Source organism: Furipterus horrens, unplaced genomic scaffold (assembly GCF_987537825.1).
Source record: "Furipterus horrens unplaced genomic scaffold, mFurHor1.1.pri manual_scaffold_10, whole genome shotgun sequence".
NCBI classification, from domain to species: Eukaryota; Metazoa; Chordata; class Mammalia; order Chiroptera; family Furipteridae; genus Furipterus; species Furipterus horrens.
This window is the reverse complement of record NW_028327180.1, coordinates 5001-21335: the sequence shown is the minus strand read 5'-3', so window position 1 is coordinate 21335 and position 16335 is coordinate 5001. Positions and strand designations below refer to the sequence as shown.

General features: G+C 64.3%; 1 pseudogene; it reads left to right on the top strand.

Moving 5' to 3' along the window:
* Window positions 1–8031: 8031 nt before the first annotated feature.
* Window positions 8032–9915, top strand: LOC149999138 (18S ribosomal RNA; annotated as a pseudogene).
* The last annotated feature ends 6420 nt before the right edge of the window (window positions 9916–16335 follow it).

Sequence of the window (16335 nt, the reverse complement as noted above, 5' to 3'; positions counted from 1 at the left end):
AAGAGCTCATGTCGGCTCATTTCTTGACCCATGATCGCCGTTCACTTACCGAGGTGAGGTCAACGCGGCAGGTTCCCACGTAGCCTTTTCCTCTTTTCTACTTGGCCGGCTCCTCGAACGGCGTCCTTCACTGAGTCCCCCGTTCTCAGGCCCCACGTTGGGCGCCACTTGACCCGTCCCACAGGTCGAGCAACGAGGACCCTAGAGGGGGAGTGAGGATAAAGAAGGGACAAGAGAGACAAGGAGAGGAGAGAAGACAGTGCTCTGATCAAGTCTCCTTTATTCTCAGTCAAAACAGTATTCTTATGGTTCAGGAGAAGAGGAATTTTTCATTCGGTGGGAACGCAGCTGCAGCTTGGGCGTTATCTGGTAGATATGAGTTAAACTGCAGGACAACAATCCCAGGAACAGAAAGAGGGTCGTTGCCCTAGTAAGGAGTAAACAACTATTATGGGATGGTGAGGCCATGCCAAGCAGAACTTTAGGATGCCAGTTAGTAAGACTTCAGCTGAGGAACTTCTTAGTTCCCCACACTCCGTTACCCTGCTAATCTCCATGTCACCCCACTCTCAGACCCTGTAGGTTTCCACATAGACTTGCATGGGTTGCAGAATTTTTTTCCTTCCTAAGCTGTTATGATGTCTGTAAAGGATCTGCTTCTTCTGTGTCTGCCAGTCCTTGGAATGACAATCAGCGCCTCTTAGAGTAGATGTACGATTTGGACACCGGTTGCTGTGTGGTTCCGGTTCCCTGAGTGCAGTGTGCTGAGATTCTCCTGGGGTTCCCTGTCTTGCAAGTGTTTCTCCTGTGCCTCGGTCAGTTGGAAATGAGGGCTACGCAGTGTCTGTTTCGGCTGCAGATTCTCTCTCAGGTGCCTTTGGTACATGGCTGTCTACTGAAATTCCCCTTAGAGCCGCTTGTCTGTGTGTGTTGGTCTTCTGAATACTGTGGTATCCACACTTGCACTTCTTTACGTGGATGTGCTACGTCTCGCCCTCACTTGCGGCCAAGAGGGCTTTCCCACTGCAGACTCCCTGTTTCTGGACCGTCCTTTGCCATGAAACCTTGTTCGAAGACACTGTGCTGCCTAGGCCTTGCTGCTGCATGGGAAGGACCCCCTGTCCCTTGTGTTTCTCGTGTCATGGCGTTTTGGGAGTGTGTGACTCTGCCTTCCGTTACCATTCACTGGTTGGCTCTGGTTTCAGTAGGACTAATCTGCACGTCGCTTCACTCTCGGTCGTGATGTCTTCTCTTCCTGGACTTATGGAGAGGTGGGAAGGCTGGGAAAAGTGATAGGTGACAGGCACAAAATGGCCGTCTCTGCTGTGTTCCAAAAAGGCAAAAAACGGGCTACCGTGGGTGTTTGTGCTCTCACCAAGACCCGAACCCAGGTCTTCAGGGTTCCTGCAAAAGCAGTTCTTCCACTCGGCTACCGCTGCCTCAGCTGAGAACACAGCTGAGACACATACTCTTCAGTGCTTCCCGAGCAGCCCCATTAAGCGCTAACACCTCTGACAGCGTCTCGGTGGTGCCTTTCTGTGGACATTCTTGGGAATCGCATCACAACAAAAGTTGCGAGTTACACTCGTTTGTTGCGGTCCTGTCTCTTCCATTCCCCGGGGAGAGGTCTGTGAGGATGGCTGATGCCTCTTTCTCATCCCCGTTAAAAGGACATTTTGAAGAAGAAGTAGCGGCAGGAGCAGAAGAAAACTATGAAGGTTAAAATGACCACAAACTCCCAGCTACCGAGAACTGAATCTCAAGGATAGAAAGAAAGTCCAAGTGGGCAAACCAGAACGGGGATAGAATCATAGGTGTGGGGAATCACTGAAAGGGTTGCCGACTGGGGGGAGGAAGGGGGAAGAAGGCGAAAAGGGAGCAGGCAGGAAGAGGCTGAACTGGTTGGTACAAAACAGACAGGGGGAAGTGAAGGGTCACCTAGGAAAGGGGGAAGCCAAAGAACTGACAGGCAAGACCCGTGGACATGAGCGGAGTGGGGCGGGGGTGGGATCGTTGAAGTGAAGAGGGGTACCGGGCGGAGGGAAGGGAAGGGAAAAACAATTTTGACTGCTGTAACGACATAACCAGCCACGTTTAAAAGAAAAAAAAAAGAAAGAAAACAGAGGAAAACTAGAAAAGAAGAAGAGGAGGAAAAGGATAAGTGAGATCCGTCTGTCGTCGTCCCGCGAATGGTTGTCCTGTTTGACGGTAGGTCCCTGGGCCGGCCGTCCCGATTGTTCTAGGCCCTCCGGGGAGCCCGCAGCGGCCGCCGCCGCCTGCCAAGAGGCCGAGATTTCCCTTCCGAGTCCCCCTTCTGCTGCCGCGGTGGCATCGTGCCGGCCGGGAGCTCCGAGGAGGACGTGGGGTGCCGGGGTGAGATCGGTCCTGCGGGCGGGCGGCGGGGCACCGTGGCCGGCCCGCCATCGGGATCCGTCCCGCTGCCGTGGCGGGAGGTTGTCGGACTCCAGCTGGCGGCCGCTTTGATAACGTTTCTTCCCTCCGGAGCCACGGTGGAGGAAAATGCGGCCGCGGTATCCGCGGTTCACTTCGGGAGGGCCGGCGCCTCCGGCGAAATCATGCCGTTGGCGGCTGGGCGTTGCCGCGCGGCCCACGGGCCGGAGATTGGACCTGCAGGACTATTGAGGGCGTAGCAGGCGGCGCCGTGTGAGGCCGCCGGCACGGGTCGACCAGCACTCGCCGGCGCTGCCCGGCTCCTCGCCCCCCCCTCCCCGCCCTCCGGGGGTGGAGGAGGGGCGCCGAGCGACCGGACCGTTGCCGGCCAGCCGCCGCGGGGGAACGGGAGAGGTTGGTGGCGCGCCGACCGCTCCGGAGGTGGCAACCGACTCGGGTGGCGTGGCGTGGGGCGGCCTGCCGGGGCCCCGTGGGCCCGGCCGCATTCGCTCCTGGGGCCGGCCCGCGGGCCAGCGGCGGCTCAGAGGCGTTTTTCTTCTAAGTCCCGATCCGATCCGGAAACGTGAGGGGGGCCGTGGCCGTGGTCTTCCGTGCCCCCGGGCGCATTCCCGTGTGGGTCCCGGTCAGCGGGCGCGACTTCCCCGCCGAGGTTTCCGAGTTCCCGCTCGGGAGGGCGGTGACCGGCAAGGGCCGTGGGCCGAGGCCCGCGGAGGCCGTGGTTGGCCGGGACGCGTGCACGCGTGGGTCTCGGGCATCGGACTCGGTTTCTGCCCACCCGGAAGTTTTCTCCCGAGTTCCCGCTACCGAGTCGGGGAGCGCGGCGAGCCGTGTCCTGCGTGTGGGCGTGGGTCGGCGGTCCTGGTCCCAGCAGGCATCCCGGTGGTATGATTTTCCAAGTCCCGATTTGGAAGCGCGTTTGTAGCGGCGCGGGCGGCCCTCTCCTCACGCTCACGCGTGTCCGCGGTCCCGTCACACGGGACTCGGTCCCTGCGGGTAGGTGGGGGAGGGGTTGACCAGATGGCCCTGGCATCGTTTTCTGACCCCCCCCGCCCCCTTCTCTGGGGGTGATGGGGCGATACCCGGTGGCCTGTGGCCGCGCTTCCGTTCCGGGGCGTCCCGCTACCCGTGGCTGGGTCCCCGCTACCGGGAGCCGTTATTGTTCTGCCCCGAGGCGGCAGATTGTGCCACGAGATTAGTGTCGACACGCTGGCCGTCAGCGGGTCTACTGGGGCTCCTCGGCTGCGATTCTGAGCCCGGCTCTCGTTCCCGGCGCGGGGGAAGAGTCCAACGACTGACGCCCGAGCGGCCGTGCTCTCCGCCCGCTGCCCTCCCGGGCGCGGCGGTCCTTTCTCTTTCTTGCCTTGCCAGATCGATGTGGTGACGTCGCGCTCTCCCGGGCCGGCCCTAAGCCGCGCCGGACGAGGGACGGACATTCGTGGCGAATGGGATCGCTCTTCTCGCTCCGCGTGTGGGCTCCTCTCCTCTCCTCCCCGTCCCGTGGCGGTGTGTGGAAGGGAAGGGGTGCGGAACCCGGCCCGACCTTCGGGGATCCTGCCTTCTCGCCTCGTGGCGCTGGCGGGCCTCGTGGTCGCCTTGACGCGGTGGACCCTCTCCACCTTGCCCCCGTGGCTGTGTCTCGCGAGCGTTCCCTCCCCGCGGTGGGGGGGGAGCCGCTGCGCTGAAACGCGCACGCGCCTTGCCCGGCCCTGTGTGGTGCCCCTGGAGCGCTCCGGGTTGTCCCTCAGGTGCCCGAGGCCGAGCCGGTGCTGTCGTTTTCCTGGTCCCGTCTGGAATCCCCCCGCCGGGATGCCCCCGCTGTAGCGGTGCGCCCGGGGAGTCGAGTCTGTGGTGGTCCATGGAAGGGGAGAATGCGGGCCCTCCCCCTTCCCACACTGCTTTTTTACCCTGCTTACCGCGACCCGCGCCTCCCCCCGCCGAGTTGGGGGAGGGTCCCGCCGGGCCGGGCTGGTGTTCTGGCGCGGGGTCGCCCATGTGTGGTTTCTGCGCGTGCGGCTCTCCCGTGGCACGGGTGGGGCAGGGGGGCAGGGGGGCGGGCGGGCGGCCGCCCGCCCCCGGGCGTGCCCGGTTTCCCCGCCTCTGCTGCGATCCGCTCCTGAGTCGTGGCCGGCGTCGCGCCGCGCGGGGCACGGTTGGGAGCCGGTGTGCGTGCCTGAAGGTTGGGGCGTCCCCCTTGGGCTGCCGAGCCCCCCCGGGTCCGGTCCGGGTGGGGGTTTGACCGTTGTGTGTCCGGAGGAGACGTGGATGAACCACCCTCCCCACCGCGGCGCGTGTCGCGTGTGGTTCCCCGGGGGCAGGGGCCCGGCTTACGCGTTTGGGAGGAGGAGAGCTGCCGTGGCGTGTCTGTGTGCGCGGTCCGTAGGGCCGGCCGGCGTCGCGGGCGCCGTGGGGCCGCCCTGGCGGGCTGGTGTGGCGGTGGGATACCCGTGTCGTTTTCCTGGCGGCCCGTCCATGACTGAGGCCCCTACCGCCCCCACCTTGGAGGCCACCTCCTCCCCCGCGCCCTTCTTCCCCGCCGGGTGCTGGTTGTCGCTGTCGCTCACTCACCTCCGCCTCCACCTGGTTGATTCTGCCAGTAGCATATGCTTGTCTCAGAGATTAAGCCATGCGTGTGTCAGTACGCACGGCCGTTACAGTGAAACTGCGAATGGCTCATTAAATCAGTGATGGTTCCTGTGGTCGCTCGCTCGTCTCCTACGTGGAGAACTTTGGCCATTCTCGAGCGAATACATGCCGACGGGCGCTGGCCCCTCCAATGGGCGGGGAGAGGCGTCCTCCGTCCGCCTGGCTTCCCGCCTCGGCGATGTCGCTCTCGCTCGCTCACCTCCGCCTCTACCTGGTTGATCCTGCCAGTAGCACATGCTTGTCTCAGAGATTAAGCCATGCGTGTGTCGGTACGCACGGCCGGTACAGTGAAACTGCGAATGGCTCATTAAATCAGTCATGGCTCCTCTGGTCGCACGCTCGTCTCCTACGTGGAGAACTTTGGCCATTCTCGAGCGAATACATGCCGACGGGCGCTGGCCCCTGCAATGGGCGGGGAGAGGCGTCCTCCGTCTGCTTGGCTTCCCGCCTCGGCGATGTCGCTCTCGCTCGCTCACCTCCGCCTCTACCTGGTTGATCCTGCCAGTAGCACATGCTTGTCTCAGAGATTAAGCCATGCGTGTGTCGGTACGCACGGCCGGTACAGTGAAACTGCGAATGGCTCATTAAATCAGTGATGGTTCTTGTGGTCGCTCGCTCGTCTCCTACGTGGAGAACTGTGGCCATTCTCGAGCGAATACATGCCGACGGGCGCTGGCCCCTGCAATGGGTGGGGAGAGGCGTCCTCCGTCCGCCTGGCTTCCCGCCTCGGCGATGTCGCTCTCGCTCGCTCACCTCCGCCTCTACCTGGTTGATCCTGCCAGTAGCACATGCTTGTCTCAGAGATTAAGCCATGCGTGTGTCGGTACGCACGGCCGTTACAGTGAAACTGCGAATGGCTCATTAAATCAGTGATGGTTCCTGTGGTCGCTCGCTCGTCTCCTACGTGGAGAACTGTGGCCATTCTCGAGCGAATACATGCCGACGGGCTCTTGCCCCTCCAGTGGGCGGGGAGAGGCGTCCTCCATCCGCCTGGCTTCCCGCCTCGGCAATGTCGCTCTCGCTCGCTCACCTCCGCCTCTACCTGGTTGATCCTGCCAGTAGCACATGCTTGTCTCAGAGATTAAGCCGTGCGTGTGTCGGTACGCACGGCCGGTACAGTGAAACTGCGAATGGCTCATTAAATCAGTCATGGCTCCTCTGGTCGCACGCTCGTCTCCTACGTGGAGAACTTTGGCCATTCTCGAGCGAATACATGCCGACGGGCGCTGGCCCCTGCAATGGGCGGGGAGAGGCGTCCTCCGTCTGCCTGGCTTCCCGCCTCGGCGATGTCGCTCTCGCTCGCTCACCTCCGCCGCTACCTGGTTGATCCTGCCAGTAGCACATGCTTGTCTCAGAGATTAAGCCATGCGTGTGTCGGTACGCACGGCCATTACAGTGAAACTGCGAATGGCTCATTAAATCAGTGATGGTTCTTGTGGTCGCTCGCTCGTCTCCTACGTGGAGAACTGTGGCCATTCTCGAGCGAATACATGCCGACGGGCTCTTGCCCCTCCAGTGGGCGGGGAGAGGCGTCCTCCGTCTGCCTGGCTTCCCGCCTCGGCGCTGTTGTTCTCGCTCGCTCACCTCCGCCAAGATCTGGTTGATCCTGCCAGTAGCATATGCTTGTCCCACAGATTAAGCCATGCGTGTGTCCGTACGCACGGCCGGTACAGTGAAACTGCGAATGGCTCATTAAATCAGTCATGGCTCCTCTGGTCGCTCGCTCATCTCCTGCGTGGAGAACTTTGGCCATTCTCGAGTGAATACATGCCGACAGGCGCTGGCCCCTCCAATGGGCGGGGAGAGGCGTCCTCTGTCTGCCTGGCTTCCCGCCTCAGTGGTGTCGCTCTCGCTCGCTCACCTCCGCCACTATCTGGTTGATCCTGCCAGTAGCATATGCTTGTCTCAGAGATTAAGCCATGCGTGTGTCAGTACGCACGGCCGTTACAGTGAAACTGTGAATGGCTCATTAAATCAGTGATGGTTCCTGTGGTTGCTCGCTCGTCTCCTACGTGGAGAACTTTGGCCATTCTCGAGCGAATACATGCCGACGGGCGCTGGCCCCTGCAATGGGCGGGGAGAGGCGTCCTCCGTCTGCCTGGCTTCCCGCCTCGGCGATGTCGCTCTCGCTCGCTCACCTCCGCCTCTACCTGGTTGATCCTGCCAGTAGCACATGCTTGTCTCAGAGATTAAGCCATGCGTGTGTCGGTACGCACGGCCGGTACAGTGAAACTGCGAATGGCTCATTAAATCAGTCATGGCTCCTCTGGTCGCACGCTCGTCTCCTACGTGGAGAACTTTGGCCATTCTCGAGCGAATACATGCCGACGGGCGCTGGCCCCTGCAATGGGCGGGGAGAGGCGTCCTCCGTCCGCCTGGCTTCCCGCCTCGGCGATGTCGCTCTCGCTCGCTCACCTCCGCCTCTACCTGGTTGATCCTGCCAGTAGCACATGCTTGTCTCAGAGATTAAGCCATGCGTGTGTCGGTACGCACGGCCGTTAAAGTGAAACTGCGAATGGCTCATTAAATCAGTGATGGTTCTTGTGGTCGCTCGCTCGTCTCCTACGTGGAGAACTGTGGCCATTCTCGAGCGAATACATGCCGACGGGCTCTTGCCCCTCCAGTGGGCGGGGAGAGGCGTCCTCCGTCCGCCTGGCTTCCCGCCTCGGCGCTGTTGCTCTCACTCGCTCACCTCCGCCACTATCTGGTTGATCCTGCCAGTAGCATATGCTTGTCGCACAGATTAAGGCATGCGTGTGTCAGTACGCATGGCCGGTACAGTGAAACTGCGAATGGCTCATTAAATCAGTCATGGCTCCTCTGGTCGCTCGCTCATCTCCTGCGTGGAGAACTTTGGCCATTCTCGAGTGAATACATGCCGATGGGCGTTGACCCCCCAGGGGGCGGCTGAGGCGTCCGCCGTCCGCCTGGCTTCCTGCCTCGGCGCTGTCGCTCTCGCTCGCTCACCTCCGCCACTATCTGGTTGATCCTGCCAGTAGCATATGCTTGTCTCAGAGATTAAGCCATGCGTGTGTCAGTACGCACGGCCATTACAGTGAAACTGCGAATGGCTCATTAAATCAATGATGGTTCCTGTGGTCGCTCGCTCGTCTCCTAGGTGGAGAACTGTGGCCATTCTCTGGCTAATACATGCCAACGGGTGCTGATCCCCCTCGCAGGGGGGATGTGTGTATTTATCAGACCAATACCAACCTGGTCAGCCTCCCCTTGGCCGCCACCCCCTCCCCGCGGGGGTGGGGTCCCGGGGTGCTAGGGCGCCGGCGGCTCTGGTGACTCTAGATAACGTCGGGCCGATCGCACGCCCCCCGTGGCGCGGACGACGCATTCAAACGTCTGCCCTATCAACTTTTGGTGGTAGTCGCCGTGTCTCCCATGGTGAGCACGGGTGACGCGGAATTACGGTTCGATTACGCAGAGGGAGCCTGCGAAACGGCTACCAAATCCAAGGAAGGCAGCAAGCACGCAAATTACCCACTCCCGACCCGGGGAGGTAGTGACGAAAAATAAGAATACAGGACTGTTTCGAGGCCCTGTAATGAAATGAGTTCACTTTAAATCCTTTAACGAGGATACATTGGAGGGCAAGTCTGGTGCCAGCAGCCCCGGTAATTCCAGGTACAAATTGCGTATATTAAAGTTGCTGGAGTTAAAAAGCTCATATTTGGATTTTGGGAGCGGGCGGGTGGTCCGCCGCGAGGCGAGCCACCGCCCGTCGCCTCTCGGCGCTCCCTCGATGCTCTTAGCTGAGTGGCTCTTGGGGCCCGAAGCGTTTACTTTGAAAAAGTTAGAGTGTTCAAAGCAGGCCCGAGCCGCCTGGATACCGCAGCTAGGAATAATGGAATAGGACCGCGGTTCTATTTTGTTGGTTTTCGGAACTGAGGCCATGATTAAGAGGGACGGCCGGGGGCATTCGTATTGCGCCGCTAGAGGTGAAATTCTTGGACCGGCGCAAGACGGACCAGAGCGAAAGCATTTGCCAAGAATGTTTTCATTAATCCAGAACGAAAGTCGGAGGTTCGAAGACGGTCAGATACCGTCGTATTTACGACCAGAAACGATGCCAACCGCCGATGCGGCGGCGTGATTCCCATGACCCGCCGGGGAGTTTCCGGGAAACCAAAGTCTTTGGGTTCCGGGGGGAGTATGGTTGCAAAGCTGAAACTTAAAGGAGTTGACGGAAGGGCATCACCAGGAGTGGAGCCTGCGGCTTAATTTGAGTCAACACGGGAAACCTCACCCGGCCCGGACACAGACAGGATCGAGAGATCGATAGCTGTTTCTCGATTCCGTGGGTGGTGGTGCATGCCCGTTCTAAGTTCGTGGAGCAATCTGTCCGGTTAATTCCGATAACGAACGAGACTCTGGCGTGCTAATAAGTTATGCGACCCCGAGCGGTCGGCGTCCCCCAACTTCTTGGAGGGACAAGTGGCATTCAGCCACCGGAGATTGAGCAATAACAGGTCTGTGACGCCCTTAGATGTGTGGGGCTGCACGCTCGCTACACTGACTGGCTCAGCATGTGCCTACCCTCCGCCAGCAGGTGCGGGTAACCCGTTGAAGCCCATTCGTGATGGGGATCGGGGATTGCAATTATTCCCCACGGAGGAGGAGTTGTCAGTAAGTGCGTGTCATAAGCTTGAGTTGATTAAGTCCCTGGCCTTTGTGCACAGCGCCCGTCGCTACTACCGATCAGATGGTTTAGTGAGGCTCTCGGACCGGCCCCGCTGAGGTTGACCCACGGCCTCGGCGGAGCGGTGAGAAGAGTGCCGAACTTGACTGTCTAGAGGAAGTAAAAGTCGTTACAAGGTTTCCGTAGGTGGAGCTGCGGAAGGATCATGGACGTGGAAAGCGAGACAGAGAGCGGAGGAGTCAGTTCCTCCCTCTCGTGGGCTTTGTTCCCCGCGTGGACGTGGGTTTTTGGCCACGTGCGTGTGCGGGCCGACCGCCGTTGGCGGCCCGCGAGAGTCTCGGAGAGAGAGCGAGCAGAAGGGGAGTGTAGGCGCAGGGGAGGAGAACGGGGTGCTCAGGGAGGGCCGTGCGTGCCTCAGGGCGTCCCGGCCGGTTGCACCCCCATTGCCCGCCCGCCTGTGTGTCCGCTCGTCCCGCCGCGTCTCGTCCAACCTCGACCCGCCGCTCCCGGCGCTACAGTGGGCGTGCGGCTCCCGTTCCGTGTTTCGGGTCTCCCGGCGTCATCGCCCCCCCCGCCGGCTGTGCCGGCCCCTCCCCTTCCCCCGACCGTGCCTCCCTGCTCACAATCCCGCTTCCCACCGCAGCCCCTCGCCTGCCAGCGCGGCGATAGGGGCCTGGGCTGCGCGGGTTTGCGGGGAGGCGCGGAGGGGTGTGGGTGCGGCGTTCGGTGGTTGTGGGGTTGTGGGGGATGTCCGGGTAGGCCCGGGATGCGTGAGGCGGGGAAAGGTGGCGACGTCATCGCGGTTGGGCGGCGGTTGTGTCGCCCGCTCCGTGGGTGTGTGGGGCGTGCCGCGTCCGTTCTCTCCGGCACGGCAACCCCCGCCGCTCGCTCTCCTCCACCCTTTCCAGGTACCTAGCGCGTTCCGGCGCGGAGGTTTAAAGACCCCTGGGGGTGTCGCGTGCCCGTCTCTGTTCGGGGGCGTTTCGTCCCGTTCGGGGGCGGGGCGAGCCGTCGGGTGAGGGGGCTGGGGGGATACGTTGCTGGCGTACCTCTCCCCTGCCCCGGTTGCCTTTTACTCACCCTTGCGCGGACTCCGCCTACCCGGGCCCACCATGCGCACTCGGTGACGATGGGGGCTCGTTAGGGAAGGCGGGAACCCCCCGGGCGCCTGTGGGGCCGTTATGGGGGACGCCGGGCCGCGTGGTCCCGGGTTTGTCGCTCCGGATGGAGCCCTGTGGTGAGACGCACTTGACGTGTCTGAGTGTGTTCTAGTCTTCCGTCGCTGGGCGGCCCAAGGGATGCTCTCCTCCCCGTTGGCAGGAGGGGCAGTGCCGCGCTTGGATCCGTAGGTGAAGCTGCGGAAGGATCATGGACGTGGAAAGCGAGACAGAGAGCGGAGGAGTCAGTTCCTCCCTCTCGTGGGCTTTGTTCCCTGCGCGGACGTGGGTTTTTTGGCCATGTGTGTGTGTGCAGGCCGGCCGCCGTTGGCGGCCCGCGAGAGTCTCGGAGAGAGAGCGAGCAGAAGGGGAGTGTAGGCGCAGGGGAGGAGAACAGGGTGCTCGGGGAGGGCCGTGCGTGCCTCAGGGCGTCCCGGCCGGTTGCACCCACGTTGCCCGCCCGCCTGTGTCCATTCGTCCCGGCGCGTCTCGTCCAACCGCGACCCGCCGCTCGCGGCGCCACCGTGGGCGTGAGGCGCCCGCTCCGTGTTTCGGGTATCCCGGCGTCATCGCCCCCTCGCCGGCTGCGCCGGCCCCTCCCCTTCCCCCGACCGTGCCTCCCTGCTCGCCATCCCGCTTCCCACCGCAGCCCCTCGCCTGCCAGCGCGGCGATAGGGGCCTGGGCTGCGCGGGTTTGCGGGGAGGCGCGGAGGGGTGTGGGTGCGGCGTTCGGTGGTTGTGGGGTTGTGGGGGATGTCCGGGTAGGCCCGGGATGCGTGAGGCGGGGAAAGGTGGCGACGTCATCGCGGTTGGGCTGCGGTTGTGTCGCCCGCTCCGTGGGTGTGTGGGGCGTGCCGCGTCCGTTCTCCCCGGCACGGCAACCCCCGCCGCTCGCTCTCCTCCACCCTTTCCAGGTACCTAGCGCGTTCCGGCGCGGAGGTTTAAAGACCCCTGGGGGTGTCGCGTGCCCGTCTCTGTTCGGGGGCGTTTCGTCCCGTTCGGGGGCGGGGCGAGCCGTCGGGTGAGGGGGCTGGGGGGATACGTTGCTGGCGTACCTCTCCCCTGCCCCGGTTGCCTTTTACTCACCCTTGCGCGGACTCCGCCTACCCGGGCCCACCATGCGCACTCGGTGGCGATGGGGGCTCGTTGGGGAAGGCGGGAACCCCCCGGGCGCCTGTGGGGCCGTTATGGGGGACGCCCGGCCGCGTGGTCCCGGGTTTGTCGCTCCGGATGGACCCGTGCGGTGAGACGCACGTGATGTGTCTGAGTGTGTTCTAGTCTTCCGTCGCTGGGCGGCCCGAGGGATGCTCTCCTCCCCGTGGGCAGGAGGGGCAGTGCCGCGCTCGGATCCGTAGGTGAAGCTGCGGAAGGATCATGGACGTGCAAAGCGAGACAGAGAGCGGAGGAGTCAGTTCCTCCCTCTCGTGGGCTTTGTTCCCCGCGCGGACGTGGGTTTTTGGCCATGTGTGTGTGCGGGCCGGCCGCCATAGGCGGCCCGCGAGAGTCTCGGAGAGAGAGCGAGCAGAAGGGGAGTGTAGGCGCAGGGGAGGCGAACGGGGTGCTCGGGGAGGGCCGTGCGTGCCTCAGGGCGTCCCGGCCGGTTGCACCGCCGTCGCCCGCCCGTCTGTGTGTCCGCCCGTCCCGGCGCGTCTCGTCCAACCCCGACCCGCCGCCACCGTGGGCGTGCGGCGCTCGCTCCGTGTTTCAGGTCTCTCGGCGTCATCGCCCCCCCCCCGCCGGCTGCGCCGGACCTTCCCCTTCCCCCGACCGTGCCTCCCTGCTCTCCATCCCGCTTCCCACCGCAGCTCCTCGCCTGCCAGCGTGGCGATAGGGGCCTGGGCTGCGCGGGTTTGCGGGGAGGCGCGGAGGGGTGTGGGTGCGGCGTTCGGTGGTTGTGGGGTTGTGGGGTATGTCCGGGTAGGCCCGGGATGCGTGAGGCGGGGAAAGGTGGCGACGTCATCGCGGTTGGGCGGCGGATCCGGTTGTCTCGCCCGCTCCGTGGGTGTGTGTGGCGTGCCGCGTCGCGCCAATACCCACCGCTCGCTCTCCTCCACCCTTTCCAGGTACCTAGCGCGTTCCGGCGCGGAGGTTTAAAGACCCCTGGGGGTGTCGCGTGCCCGTCTCTGTTCGGGGGCGGTTCGTCCCGTTCGGGGGCGTGGCGAGCCGTCGGGTGAGGGGGCTGGGGGGAAACGTTGCTGGCGTACCTCTCCCCTGACCCGGTTGCCTTTCACTCACCCTTGCGCGGACTCCGCCTACCTGGGCCCACTATGCGCACTCGGTGGCAATTGGGTTCGTTGTTGAAGGCGGGAACCCCCCGGGCGCCTGTGGGGCCATTATGGGGGACGCCCGGCCGCGTGGTTCCGGGTTTGTCGCTCCAAATGGACCCGTGTGGTGAGGTGCACGTGACGTGTCTGAGTGTGTTCTAGTCTTCCCTCGCTGGGCGGCCTGAGGGATCCTCTTCTCCTCGTGGGCAGGAGGGGCAGTGCCGCGCTAGGATCCGTAGGTGAAGCTGCGGAAGGATCCTGGATGTGGAAAGCGAGACAGGGAGCGGAGGAGTCCGTTCCTCCCTCTCGCCGGCTTTGTTCCCCGCCGTGTTTGCGGTGGGGACGTGGGGTTTTGGCCACGTGCATGTGCGGGCGGCCGCCATTGCCGGCCTGCGGTAGTCTCGGAGAGAGAGCGAGCAGAAGGGGAGTGTAGGCGGAGGTGCGGAGAACGCGGTTCTCGGGGAGGGCCGTGCGTGCCTCAGGGCGTCCCGGCCGGTTGCACCCCCGTCGCCCTCCCGCCTGTGTGTCTGCCCGTCCTGCCGCGTATCGTCCAACCTCGACCCGCCGCTCCCCGCGTCACCGTGGGTGTGCGGCGCCCGCTCCGTGTTTCGGGTCTCCCGGCGTCATCGCCCCCCGCCGGCTGCGCCGGCCCCTCCCCTTCCCCCGACCGTGCCTCCCTGCTCACAATCCCGCTTCCCACCGCAGCCCCTCGCCTGCCAGCGCGGCGATAGGGGCCTGGGCTGCGCGGGTTTGCGGGGAGGCGCGGAGGGGTGTGGGTGCGGCGTTCGGTGGTTGGGGGGTTGTGGGGTATGTCCGGGTAGGCCCGGGATGCGTGAGGCGGGGAAAGTTGGAGACGTTATCGCGGTTGGGCGGCGGATCCGTTTGTCTCGCCCGCTCCGTGGGTGTTTGTGGCGTGCCGCGTCACGCCAATACCCACCGCTCGCTCTCCTCCACCCTTTCCAGGTACCTAGCGCGTTCCGGCGCGGAGGTTTAAAGACCCCTGGGGGTGTCGCGTGCCCGTCTCTGGTCGGGGGGCGGTTCGTCCTGTTCGGGGGCGGGGCGAGCCGTCGGGTGAGGAGGCTGGGGGGATACGTTGCTGGCGTACCTCTCCCCTGCCCCGGTTGCCTTTTACTCACCCTTGCGCGGACTCCGCCTACCCGGGCCCACCATACGCACTCGGTGGCGATGGGGGCTCGTTGGGGAAGGCGGGAACCCCCCGGGCGCCTGTGGGGCCGTTGTGGGGTCTCCCGGCCGCGTGGTCCCGGGTTTGTCGCTCAGGATGGTCCCGTGTGGTGATACGGACATGACGTGTCTTAGTGTGTTCTAGTCTTCCGTCGTTGGGCGGCCCGAGGGATGCTCTCCTCCCCGTGGGCAGGAGGGGCAGTGTGCCGCGCTCAGGTCCGTAGGTGAAGCTGCGGAAGGATCATGGACGTGCAAAGCGAGACAGAGAGCGGAGGAGTCAGTTGCTCCCTCTCGTGGGCTTTGTTCCCCGCGTGGACGTGGGTTTTTGGCCATATGCGTGTGCGGGCCGGCCGCCGTCGGCGGCTCGCTAGAGTCTCGGAGAGAGAGCGAGCAGAAGGGGAGTTAAGGCGCAGGGGAGGAGAACGGGGTGCTCGGGGAGGGCCGTGCGTGCCTCAGGACGTCCCGGCCCGTTGCACCCCCGTTGCCCGCCCGCCTGTGTGTCCGGTCGTCCCGGCGCGTCTCGTCCAACCTCGACCGGCCACTCCCGGTGCCACCGTGGGCGTGTGGCGCCCGCTCCCTGTTTCCAGTATCCCTCCGTCATCGCCCCCCCTGCCGGCTGCGCCGGCCCCTCCCCTTCCCCCGACCGTGCCTCCCCGCTCGCCATCCCGCTTCCCACCGCAGCCCCTCGCCTGCCAGCGCGGCGATAGGGGCCTGGGCTGCGCGGGTTTGTGGGGAGGCACGGAGGGGTGTGGGTGCGGCGTTCGGTGGTTGGGGGGTTGTGGGGGATGTCCGGGTAGGCCCGGGATGCGTGAGGCGGGGAAAGGTGGCGACGTCATCGCGGTTGGGCGGCGGCTGCGGTTGTCTCGCCCGCTCCGTGGGTGTGTGAGGCTTGCCGCGTCCGTTCTCTGCGTCACGCCAACACCCACTGCTCGCTCTCCTCCACCTTTTCCAGGTACCTAGCGCGTTCCGGCGCGGAGGTTTAAAGACCCCTGGGGGTGTCGCGTGCCCATCTCTGGTCGGGGGCGGTTCGTCCCGTTCGGGGGCGGGGCGAGCCGTCGGGTGAGGAGGCTGGGGGGATACGTTGCTGGCGTACCTCTCCCCTGCCCCGGTTGCCTTTTACTCACCCTTGCGCGGACTCCGCCTACCCGGGCCCACCATGCGCTCTCTGTGGCGATGGGGGGCCTTTGGGGAAGGCGGGAACCCCCCGGGCGCCTGTGGGGCCATTATGGGGGACTCCCGGCCGCGTGGTCCCGGGTTTGTCGCTCAGGATGGTCCCGTGTGGTGAGACGGATGTGATGTCTGTGAGTGTGTTCTAATCTTCTGTCGCTGGGCGGCCCGAGGGATGCTCTCCTCCCCGTGGGCAGGAGGGGCAGTGCCGCGCTCGGATCCGTAGGTGAAACTGCGGAAGGATCATGCAGTTGGAAAGAGAGAGAGCGGAGGAGTCAGTTCCTCCCTCTCGCCGGCTTTGTTCCGCGTCATGTTTGTGGTGCGGACGTGGGTTTTTGGCTATGTGGGTGTGCGGGCCCGGCGCCGTCGTCGGCCTGAGAGAGTGTTGGAGAGAGAGCGAGCAGAAGGAGAGTGTAGGCGCAGGGGAGGTGCACGGGGTGCTTGGGGAGGGCTGTGGGTGCCTCAGGGCGCCCCGGCCAGTTGCACCCCCGTCGCCCGCTCGCGTGTCTGCCCGTCCTGGCGCGTCTCGTCCAAACCGAAGCCGCCGCCACCGTGGGCGTGCGGCGCCCGCTCCGTGTTTCGGGTCTCCCGGCGTCATCGCCCCTCCCCCCGCTGGCTGTGCCGCCCCCTCCCCTTCCCCCGACCGTGGCTCCCTGCTCGCCATCCCGCTTCCCACCGCAGCCCCTCGCCTGCCAGCGCGGCGATAGGGGCCTGGGCTGCGCGGGTTTGCGGGGAGATGCGGAGGGGGGTGGGTGCGGCGTACGGTTGGGGGGTTGTGGGGGATGTCCGGGTAGGCCCGGGATGCGTGAGGCGGGGAAAGGGGGCGACGTTATCGAGGTTGGGCGGCGGCTGCCTCTCC